Source organism: Mytilus edulis, chromosome 7, assembly GCF_963676685.1.
Source record: "Mytilus edulis chromosome 7, xbMytEdul2.2, whole genome shotgun sequence".
In the NCBI taxonomy this organism is placed as follows: Eukaryota; Metazoa; Mollusca; class Bivalvia; order Mytilida; family Mytilidae; genus Mytilus; species Mytilus edulis.
Genome location: NC_092350.1, coordinates 75,774,882 through 75,787,138, shown reverse-complemented (window position 1 = coordinate 75,787,138; position 12,257 = coordinate 75,774,882). Strand labels below are relative to the sequence as shown.

Here is a 12,257-nt window from a genome sequence, read left to right as displayed (position 1 = left end):
TAAATATAACAATAATTTTAAAGTAACAAAATAGTACTGAATATTGAAAGTAGATTTCCAGTACGACAGATTTTTAGTACAGAAATAGTAGATGTGTAAATTGTTTACTTTTGATTGCAGTTTTTTTTTAAATAAATAGTAGATGTGTAAATTTTTCACTTTTGATTGCAGTTTTTTTTAAAATAACCGACAATTTATTTTACTTTTTCCGTTATGAAACCGTGCGGTAGTTTTATGAAAACATAATGATAAATAAAATGACTGATTAGGACAATAGTCTTGTAAAGATATCTTGAACTATTGGTCAACGAGGTAGCATGTCTCTATATTTGTATAGCAAACAGACCCTTTTGATCCAAAATTAAAACATAAACGCAATATTTAAAATTGAGAAAGGAAATGGGGAATGTGTCAAAGCGACAACAACCCAACCATAGAGCAGACAACAGGCGAAGTCCACAAATTGGTCTTCAATGTAGCGAGAAACTCCCGTACCCATAGGCGTCCTTCAGCTGGCCCCTTAAAAAATATGTATTCTAGTACAGTGATAATGGACGTCATACTAAACTCCGAATTATACACAAGAAACTAAGATTAAAAATCATACAAGACTAACAAAGGCCAGAGGCTCCTGACTTGGGACAGGCGCAAAATTGCGGCGGGGTTAAACTTGTTTATGTGATCTCAACCCTCCCCCTATACCTCTAGCCAATGTAGAAAAGTAAACGCATAACAATACGCACATTAAAATTCAGTTCAAGAGAAGTCCGAGTCCGATGTCAGAAGATGAAATAAAATAAAATGAAAAATGTACATGTAATACCACAGAGATATACCTTCACCATACAATACATCATTGTTTTATATTGTCTTATTCAAGATGACAAGTCTTGCTTTTTATAGATGAGCAAATATGAAATCAAAAAATAATTTTTTCTCTTTTGTAGTGATACAGTCGAAAATATAGCACATACAAAGCAGGCTGTGCACAAGAAGACGATAGAAAGAAGTAAGTTTAAGGAGCCACTTCATCGCGTGTTATTCCTTTTTCAGTTTGTTTGCTAACCAGGGGACTATTTGTTTTAAATGGAAATCGTCTTTAAATTCGTTTGGAAAAATAATAAGGGAGGGCTTCTTTATAAAAAGAAGAATAGCAACCTTTTTTATGTGTGTAATCTTAGTGCATATAGATATAGGAAGATGTGGTATGCGTGATAATGAGACAACTCTTCATCCAAATAACAATTTATAAAAGTAAACCATTATAGGTCATGGTACGGCCTTCAACACAGAGCCTCGGCTCACACCGAACAGTAAGCTATAAAGGGCACCAAAAATTAATAAAGTGAAACCATTCAAACGGGAAAACCAACGGTTTAATCTATATAAAAATATATGCATGAACCTACGGAAGCCGATAAGGGCCATTCAAAAAAAAAAATTATGTCGTAATTACGACATAGCATGTCGTAATTTCGACATAACATGTCGTTATTACGACATCGCTATGTCGTAATTTCGACATAACATGTCGTTATAACGACATCGCTATGTCGTAATTTCGACATATCATGTCGTAATAACGACATCACTATGTCGTTTAAACGACATAGCTATGTCGTAATAGCGACATCGCTATATATAAAAGAATACAAGTACACACCCGTGATATCGCGGGTCCGTTAATGAATTAAAGTATATATATTTAAGCCTTGTTTTAGTAATTGATATTGTCATTAAATTTTGATAAAGTTATGTCGATTATAAGATACACAGTTTTCTCTGCTTTCAAATCTTTGTTTGAACCCGTCGACCCGGAACTTATCAATTATTGGTAATATTAATTATTTGGAAAACAGAAGGTCCTGGCTATCTAGGAATGGAGTATTTTTTAATCAACAACATTGTCCTATATTAGTTATCTTAGAAAGTATTGCTAATTGCTGAATAAAACTACAATAGGGAACAATTTGACAATGATTGAATTTAGTAGTGTCAGCCCTTTGATTATGACCCGTGTATATATCAAAATCCTAAATACACCGTTTGGTGGTGCGCCTGTCAAATGCGGAACGTACAGATAAGTTTATAGGTAACAGGTGAATATACTATTGGTATCGGTATCGGATTTGACCCGGAACTTGTTAATTATTGGCAATATTAATTATGTGGAAAACAAAAGGGTCTAGAGTGGTGTAATTTTTAATCTACACCATTGTCCTATATTACCTATATATAGAGTTGAATTCTTTGATTTGTCGTTTTTACCCGATGACGGCTGACAAATTGGACCTCGTAATTTTAGTATTATAGATCATGTATTATGATTGCCAAGAGACTAAATGACACAGAAATTAACAACTATAGGTCATCATAATGCCCCCAATAATTAGAAAAGCCCAACATAGTCAGCTATAAAAGAGGGATGAAAGATACCAGAGGGAGAGCCCCCGAAATGCTGTGTGGCAGACAGTATTATTAATTAATTATTAGCTCCCTTGGTAAAACTCCAAATTTCATATTTAATGTATTTCATTGTTAAATAATTTACATGAAGCTTAATAAGTACATATTTGTTAATTGCATAGACTTTGCTATTTGAATTCATTGGTTAAAGATATTTATTTATATTGTAAAGTTTAATATTTGCATCGTCGCAAAATCTTTGGTTACCTTCTTTGAATAGATTCAGTGAGAAACATATATTATATAGATCCCGTGTAATTAGTCCGACCATATATGTTTGGTCGATCATTCATTCCTACCAAGGCAAGTCAAGCTATCCATCTCCCTACAAATCAGTGCAAACTTCAAGGCTTTTTGTAATAAGAGGGGGGGCAAGGGGGGGGGTCCCAATAACAGTAAAACAGCAAATTGATATGGCTCATAACAGATAACAAGGAATTAAAATGGACAAAAACAGATAACAGTAAATGAAATATTAAAATAATATGGTCTTTCACAAATCAGTATTTCTTATTACGGATATAATCCTTTGTAATGCATTCCATTTTCTATGACTATGTTTTTATGCCCCACCTACGATAGTAGAGGGGCATTCTGTTTTCTTGTCTGTGGCTCCGTTCGTTCTTCCGTCCGTCCGTTCGTTCGTCCGTCCGTTCGTTCGTTCGTTCGTCCCGCTTCAGGTTAAAGTTTTTGGTCAAGGTAGTTTTTGATGAAGCTGAAGTCCAATCAACTTGAAACTTAGTACACTTGTTGCTTATGATATGATCTTTCTAATTTTAAAGCCAAATTAGTGTTTTGACCCCAATTTCACGATTCACTGAACATAGAAAATGATAGTGCGAGTGGGGCATCCGTGTACTATGGACACAATCTTGTTAGTATTAATTTATGTATCTAGAATGTGTTTAAATTACTACTCAATATATTATAATATTTTTTATACGCTCGTTATTAAACGGAACGTACTATGGTATACTGCTGTCCGTCTGTTGTCAACATGTCGGACATTAACTCAAAAACTCTTTAACCAATTTGCATTACACTTTGGGAAATTGTTTATATCTATTGACGTGAGCTCCCTTTTTTTTTTTTTTTTAATAAATTTTAGATTTTAAGTTTCTGGGTTGTGGGTTTTTATTCAATAAAATTGGTGAGTTTTGTTTTCAGTTTATTGATAATATCTCAAAAATGCTTTCACAAAGCAAAGAATTTTGGTGAATTGTTTATATCTATTAACATGAGGTCACTTTCAATTTTTATAAATTTTAAATTTTACGTTTCCGAGTTAACGGGTTTTATTAATGAAAAGGGGGGATTTTCCAGTTTTCAGACATTAACCCAAACATGTTTTCATGAAACTTTGCTGAAAAGTTTATATTTATTGTTGTAAACTCCCTTTCGATTTTTATTAATTTTAGATTTTATGTTATTGAGTTAAGGGATTTTATTCATTAGAAAAAGGTGGTATTTTCTAGTTTTCAAAAGTAACTCAAAAAATGCTTTCAGCAGTTCTCATGAAACGTTGGTGTATTGTTTATATATATTGAATGAAGCCGGAGTCCCTTTGTTGCTAATAAAACAAATGACCTAAAAGAGTTTGAATATACTGATTTTTTTTAAATGACCATCTAATGAGGTGTGTGAATTTTTCTTAATAAAACTATGAGGCAAAGTGGTATATAGCGTAGAAAATCAAAAGCACCAATTATAAGCATGCAATTTATCAAGTACTTCGAACGAATTTTGACACTCCAAAAGCAATTTATTCCACTATTTTCAAAGGCCTTATTTGAACAATTTTTTATCAGGTTTTTGATTGTACCAAGTGTACTAGTAAATAGAATATATAGTTTAGTAGGGAAACAATGGCTTGAAACGAAATAAATCTTCGGACCCAAGCACATGGTTGGAACTTTCATTGTACAATGCATTTGTTTCTGCTTTGAAAAGAATCAAAGAGCTGAGTCTATGTACCATATTATATAAAAGGTTAAGTGGTTGTTAGGACCTATTTCTTAATTGACATCCTTGTCAGATATTCCTGGCCATATGTTTTCCTTTTTGTCATATTAAGAATTGTTTTAATTTTATATGTTCGTAGGGGAAACAAGGAACATTATTCTCATACAAAAAATTAAGATAATTCTAAATACACATTCATAAAAAAATGGAATTTATTACAAAGGGTTATCATAAGATATACTTGGATTGTCCTGGACCTCACTTCTGTGATGGGTATATGTTAATGGAATCCTTATCTGAATACGGGACAAACATATTAGTAGTGGTAGACCCCAATGTCCAATGATCTTCAATTTATACCGAATATTGACTGTCAAAAAAATGCTAACATTCCAATTTTCAATAACAGTTAACAGCAAATACATTATCACAATAACAGATAACAAAAAAACTAAAAGCCCAATAACAGCTAACAAAGAATAAGACAATAACAGCTAACAGCAAATATATTTTCAAAATAACAGATAACAAAGAATTAAATTGCCCCATAACAGCATAACAGTTAAACCCCTTGCCCCCTCTAATAAGGTTGAATTGAAGTATTGATTGCTCTATTTCTACTTTCAAACGTTGGGCACGATGTTCCTACAACGCCTAGGATTTTAAACAGAATCTTCGAAATTTCATCCGCAAAACAAAATAAAAATAAAAATGCTAGAAAACACGAAACAATATTGTAACAAATTCAGTATATGTTTTAAATTATGTTTTTTACAGCTCTTGATCATATACTAAGTAATATCTATTATAATATTTTGCCAAATTTCATTTGACTCGGTGGCTGCATATTAAGCTGGAATAAGAAAAATGTCCAACGACGTTTTTCATTAACTCAACGACTGAAAGTGAATTTTATAAGTAGATATAACAGAAAATGAATAAAAAGAGTAAGACGATAATAATATCTAATACCCCAGTCCCACTAGTCCACGATCGCACTACGATCTGTGAAAAAAATGCAAATATTGATGATCGTAGTGCGATCGTGTAGATCGCAGTAAGGTCGTATCACGGTCGTGGTGAGGTCTTCAAGATCGTGAAGAGCGTGGCCAACTTTGAACATGTTCAAAACAATCGTGGTGCGGTCGTGGCGAAATCAGATCGTAGTAGAAGCGTAGTGAGAGCGCACTAAGATCGTAGTAAGATCGCAAAGGTCGCTGTACACTCGTAGCGAGAGCGTAGCGAGAGCGTAGCGAAAGCTTGATTCTATTCGGAGAGACTGCGCTACGATCGCACAGCGACGTTATTACGACCTCACTACGACCAACACGTTCTCACTGCGACCCAACTACGCTTCCACTACGACTATACCACGCTGTTCACGACGACCATAGTACGATTCTAGCACGCCCTTGCCGTCCTCATCACGCTCTTCTTACGACCTGACTACGTTTACACTACGACCATCATTCTCATTGCCATTTTCACATAAAATATACAAAAAGCTCCCTAGATTTTGTTTGTTTGAATGCAATTATCCATTTGCTCTAACGGCTCAACCATGCTTCTCGTTTTTATATAGATTAGACCGTTTGTTTTCCCGTTTAAATGGTTTAACACTAGTAATATTGTGGGTCCTTTATAGCGTGCTGATTGGTGTCAGCCAAGGCTCCGTGTTGAAGGCCGTACCTTGGCCTATAATGGTTTACTTTTATAAATTGTTACTTGAATGGAGAGTTGTCTCATTGGCACTAATACCACATCTTCCTATATATATTAATACATCTATGTCGTCTCTGCTATCGTTCACTAAAATATCGTCATTGAGCTTTATGGACCAGCAATAGGTTGTAATTTAGGTTGGATTGGTCGGTCCGACATCTCTGCTTGATCAGGATTCGTTACTTTGCTCCCTCTGCCTCTACATCAACTCCTACCACCATGCCCACGTGTTCTGGTAGATTTTGGTGGCATGACTGTATTTTTTCCGAGAAATTTACGATTTAATCAGAAATAGAAGGAATTGAACTGTATTGATATAGAACACGATGTTAACGTTATTGCTGAGAACGTAGTAAGATCGCGCTATGAACGTAGTATAATCGTGGTAAGAACGTGTTATAATCGCAGTAAGATCGTGTTGCAATCGGATAACTCGTGGTATGGTCGTAGGGAGAACGTGAAGAGCGTAGAAAGATCTTTATAAGCGTAGTGAGGTCGCAGAATAAGCGCTGTGAGAACGTGGTATAATCGTAGCGGGATCTTTGAAGAAGCGTAGAGAGGACGTAGTAGCATCGTGAAAGCAACGAAAATTTACATTTTCATGCCGCTCATACCGCGACCTCACCAAGATCTTAATTTATTTTAGATCGCGGTGAGCGTGGTGCGATCGTGGTCTAGTACAAAATCGTGGTCTAGTACAAAATTACAAATATTTGCCTCATGTGAGTTCAAATATTGCTGATTCAATAAAATCTTCTCTACACAGTCGTTTTTCAAACGGTAGCCATTTTGTCCAAGTTGATATTTCATTTTTCAAAGCAGTTAACGCGTATTTTTTATAATTGATAAAAACAAAAGTTAGATACACGAAGAGTTAAAAATGCCAAGATTCTTTTCTTATTACCTACATATTTGGGTCTTAAAGGAATAAAATGCTTCCACACATTACAAAACGGTAGCCAATTTGTCCAAACGTCTGAAAACGTCTAAAATCCTAAAGACGCTAATTTCCGACGTTACATGTGCTAAAGTTTCAATTAAATGTTCATGATAATTAAAACAAATCGTGTTATGAAATTTGGAAAAAGAGGTTGATGATTGCTGCCGAAAAAAAAGAATAGTGCATGTTGCTATAGACTCCGCCCGGGGACATAGGTTCGACACAGGTTAAATTTTGCAATTTTTATTAATCGTTTATAGCTTTTAACGATTTATTTAAAAGAATTGGGAAATGGGGAAAACATCCCATTACATGAACTTCGTCCAACTTTTGCAAAGACAAATTGGAGACACCAAGACAGTCCTCTAAATGTAAAATGCGAATTGAAATTTATGTTACGGAAGTACTCCGAAATAGATCATTTAAAGTCGTCACTTCAGTAAGGTGCAATCACCAATATTAAAAGACTTAATACCAGTTCACGGAATGTTTTACTTCGCGATTTGTCTTGCTATTCATGTTATAACGGTCGTGATGAAAATAATTTCTGTACTAGCGAAGCCGGAACTTTTCGTCAATATAAACTTGTGCATGAAATGGAGGTAATTGAAAGACGAATCCCAAACAGCAACGAAAACCGTTTCATCGAATTAATAAAAACCCAGGATTATATTTGCCGTTTTCGCGGACGATCCAGGAGTAGATTACTATATTTTAGAATGTATATCAGAAGTTAAACGCTATAGATGACTTGGGAAATAATTCTCAAGCCAAGGTTCAAGTAATTGAAGGGGTGTATTTCGACAACTTATGTGCCAGGGAAAATACAATTCTATTCAAATTTAACCAAGGGTAAAAATGTTCGATTTACTTGCAGAGTGTCAGATATATTTGTATTGGTTGAATTAAGATATAGAAATTTTACAATGACAGATGATATGCACCTTGAAAGTTAAACATCCTATGATAAAACAAAAATATGGAAACCCGTATACATATACTTCCGTCCCATCTTTCCTTCCTACATTACTTGCGACAGTACTGCATTTTTAGTTGAAATAACTTAAAGGGTAAACATTATTAAATCGATTTCCACAACTCGAGGTAATTTTTGATAAAATGACATCACAAAACGAACAGAACCAGAATCAACCAACAATATAAAAAACCGAATAAAACTTGCAAAAATTAAACGAAGTGAAAAACCCTCTTCGACGCCGCATGTTAAAGTGTAACGTCGTGTTGTAGGAATGTCGTGCCCAACGTTTGAAAGTAGAAATAGAGAGCTCAATCAATACTTCAATTCACCCTTATGACAAGAAGCCATGTAGTATGCGCTGATATAAAGGGAGATGGAATGCTTGGCAGTCCTCATATATTTCCACGTCTTATTTGTTTATTTCAGACTTGTCTGGCTGTACAGCCCTTCCACGGCAGATAACTTGTAAAACTTAGTCGGGATTTTAAAAATAAATAAGTTTCTCACTGAAGGTATCCAAAGAAGGTAACCAAAGATTTTGCGACGATGCAAATATTAAACTTTACAATAGAAATAAAAAATCTTTAACCAATGAATTCAAATAGCAAAAGCTATGCAATTAACAAATATATACTTATTAAGCTTCATGTAAATTATTTAACAATGAAATACATTAAATATGAAATTTTGAGTTTTACCAAGGGAGCTAATAATTAATTAATTAATAACACTGTCTGCCACACAGCATTTCGGGGACGCTCCCTTTGGTATCTTTCCTCCCTCTTTTATAGCTGACTAATCGGGGGCTTTTCTAATTATTGGGGGATTTATGATGACCTATAGTTGTTAATTTCTGTGTCATTTAGTCTCTTGGCAATCATAATACATATTCTTTTATTTATAGCGATGTCGATATTACGACATAGCTATGTCGTTTTAACGACATAGTGATGTCGTTATTACGACATGATATGTCGAAATTACGACATAGCGATGTCGTTATAACGACATGTTATGTCGAAATTACGACATAGCGATGTCGTAATGACGACATGTTATGTCGAAATTACGACATGCTATGTCGTAATTACGACATAAAATATTTTTTTTGAATGGCCCTTATCGGCTTCCGTATGAACCTGACTTATATCGTTTTCGAATTATTAACATGTAGCTCCGTGCTGTTATAATACTTAGCATTAATATGATTTGAAATACTCATAAAAATATCGTACATAACGTTGATGTATCCCTTCGATATCGAAATACAGCGGCAAGTATTACAGTATAGAACAGAATGTTTTCATCTCATACCTACAACGTGCCGTGGGGGAGCACAAAAAGAAAGAGGAACGGTCCTGGGGTTGAAAGCCCCCTTTTTATTTGACGAACAATGCCTTTGAATAGGGACATATGGTTGGACTTCCGGTCCTTTTAAAAATGGATGGAACCAGTCCCTGACCTGCTTGCCTTTAGTAACATTAAGCACTTTTGGAAATGGAGTTGTGTGGCAATGTGTTTTACTGGATTGAACCAACTTTATACCCCAATTCAAATGCATTGATTATCTTAAAAGGAGGGTTCCAACCCCGAACCCCCCTCTTTTCGATCCAACAATGATATGCCTGCACTATGTCTAGCACCTATAAAAAAGATGTGGTATGATTGCCAATGAGACAACTCTCCACAAGAGACCAAATTAACACAGAAATTAACAACTAAAGGTCACCATACGGCCTTCAACAATGAGCAAAGCTCATACCGCATAGTCAGTTATAAAAGGCCCAGAAATGACAAATGTAAAACATAGTCATAGGTAACGCTCAGTTATATTTCATGTTTTCTCCTTTCGGTAAAGTGTTGTTGACAGTTTTAAGATAGTGTATAGTGTATCTTTTTTGTGAACACCTTTTCTGAACTTGGAGCTTGACATTGTACAGATATTTTTTTTAAAACTGTATATTGATTCAATAAGTCTTTTCTTTGTTCTTTTTATTTGTTTTGGCGCTTTTTCATCATCTCAATAACATATATTCCCAACTCATCTATTCATATTGCAAAATTGAACAGAAATAAACGATGACAATGGATCAGACTGATTGCAATAAGTGGATTGTCTAATGTGAATCAACATACCACATCATGAACTAATACAAAACTTTGTGTATTTTTTAGTCGGATCAAGAAGACAGCGATTCAAGATAGAGTATGATACAGTGGAAAACGTAGACAGGGCAGGGAATGAGTAAGTCTAGTTTATCTTTATACAAATATGGAATATGAGACAATATCAAATTCAAGTCTATGTAAAAAAAAGAAGTCCAAAACCATAAATTACAGCAAAATATACCGTATTACCTCACCCTTACGACATATCTTTGACCAATGACCGTAAGGGGCGCTGTAATTATTCGAGTTAAAGCAAGAGACACTGAAACTATTTCCTTACTAACTAACATACCTCAAGCACAGAACGGACGAAGAAATCAGGCAAACTAACACAATGCCATCGGGTACACATACACACATATAGATACAATATCTTAATTAATAGAAATATAAGAAGATAGGAAATGCTTGATTATTATGGTATACTGGTACTACCTTGTACTTAGACTGGAATTCATTGGGTTACACAGGCCAACATATTAGGTTATCCTCTAAAAAATAAATATGGTTTTGCATTCGTATTCGTATTGTCACCACTTCAGAAACATAAATGAAGAATGACCAACCACTACTTGCTGATTTAATAAGAGTCCAGTTCTATACAACTGATTAATGTAAACAAAAAATGACTTAATGTACTAGTATCATGTTTAAGAAGTGGTATTTTTATGTAGCGAATCGCTATAATTCACAGAAAGAACAAAAATAAAACATTATTTCAGATTGCTTGCCAACTGGAAGTGCTTAGTTCAAGAAAAGGGGAAGCAATCCAAACAACCTGCAACAAACTACAAAACATGCAACCAAGCAAACTTTCCGAGAATAGGCTCAGGCAAGAAATAGAGCAATGGATCGATTTTAAAAAGGCTGACAGACATGTTATGCAGCGATGCATGCACAATCTACAAATTTCCATGAAAGATAGGCTGCATTACCTAAGGAAACAGAAACAGTTTCTTCTTGATAAACAGCAAACCCTAAAAAATGTTTACAAAACAATTGAAAAGAGCAACCGCTCAAGAATTCCAAATCCTTTCCACAAATTCATTCTTGACGTCAAACTCGAACATTACCAACTTTTCAACGAGGAACTTCTGATTTCATCTTATGGTAGCACAAACAAGTATAAAAGACAAATGATCGAAGCCAACACTTTCATTATTGGTGACACCAGGTTATATTTTGGGAAAACTGGTAGAACAAACGTGATGACATCAATTCATGAAAACAAACTAGAATCTGACAAGTGCATTACAGGCGAGTGCGTTGACTCTAGCTGCACATGCCGTAGGTCCGATTCAGAACTTAGTTTCCTGAATCATGAATTTGAAATTGAGTGTAATATGTTTGAACCATCTATAGAAAGCAAGGAATTTAAAAAATATTCTAGAAAGGAGGAGACACAAATGAACGAGCTCCAAAAGCATGATAAGAGCTTGAAAATTCCTGTTCCAGTAAAACTCCCACAATTGCTAGCTTACAAGAAAATGAAATACGAGGAAAAGTCACCCTCTACTTTAGTAAAACTACCACTACTTCTACCTAACAAGAAGATGAAATACGTTGAAGATTCTTTCTCCGAGACTCTAAAACGGCAACCATTGTTACCAAACAAGAAGATAATATACGCTAAAGAACTCTCTGACACTACTCTTAAACTACCACCAGTGTTACCTGACAAAGAGAAAACATTCATTTATCGCCCTGGTACTCCAAAACTGCTTCCACCATTACAGAACTTTCCACAAAACATCAAAAAGACAATATTTCTAAACAAGATCAAGGATGAAAAGAAAGATAAAAGTAAAGATATGTCGACAGAATTAATGTCTAAACCAGCACCACAGCAACCAGCTGATACAACAGCATCCAATGAAAATTTAGATATGAGCCCAAAATTAGGTTCTAAAAGGCCAAAATGGAAAAATAAGTATAAAACTTTTAGGCTGCAAAAGAGATCGCGTAAAAATTACTACAAGAATGAAGAAAAGCAAACAGACAGAGCAAAACCAGACAGAT

The 12,257-nt window shown here is 34.7% G+C and overlaps 1 long non-coding RNA gene across 1 annotated transcript; it reads left to right on the top strand.

Annotated features, from left to right (window-relative positions):
- The first annotated feature begins 946 nt into the window (after window positions 1–946).
- Window positions 947–11,928, top strand: LOC139482211 (uncharacterized). The gene is made up of 3 exons (XR_011654791.1): window positions 947–1,009; window positions 10,245–10,314; window positions 10,961–11,928. It is a non-coding gene; the product is annotated as an uncharacterized lncRNA (long non-coding RNA).
- The last annotated feature ends 329 nt before the right edge of the window (window positions 11,929–12,257 follow it).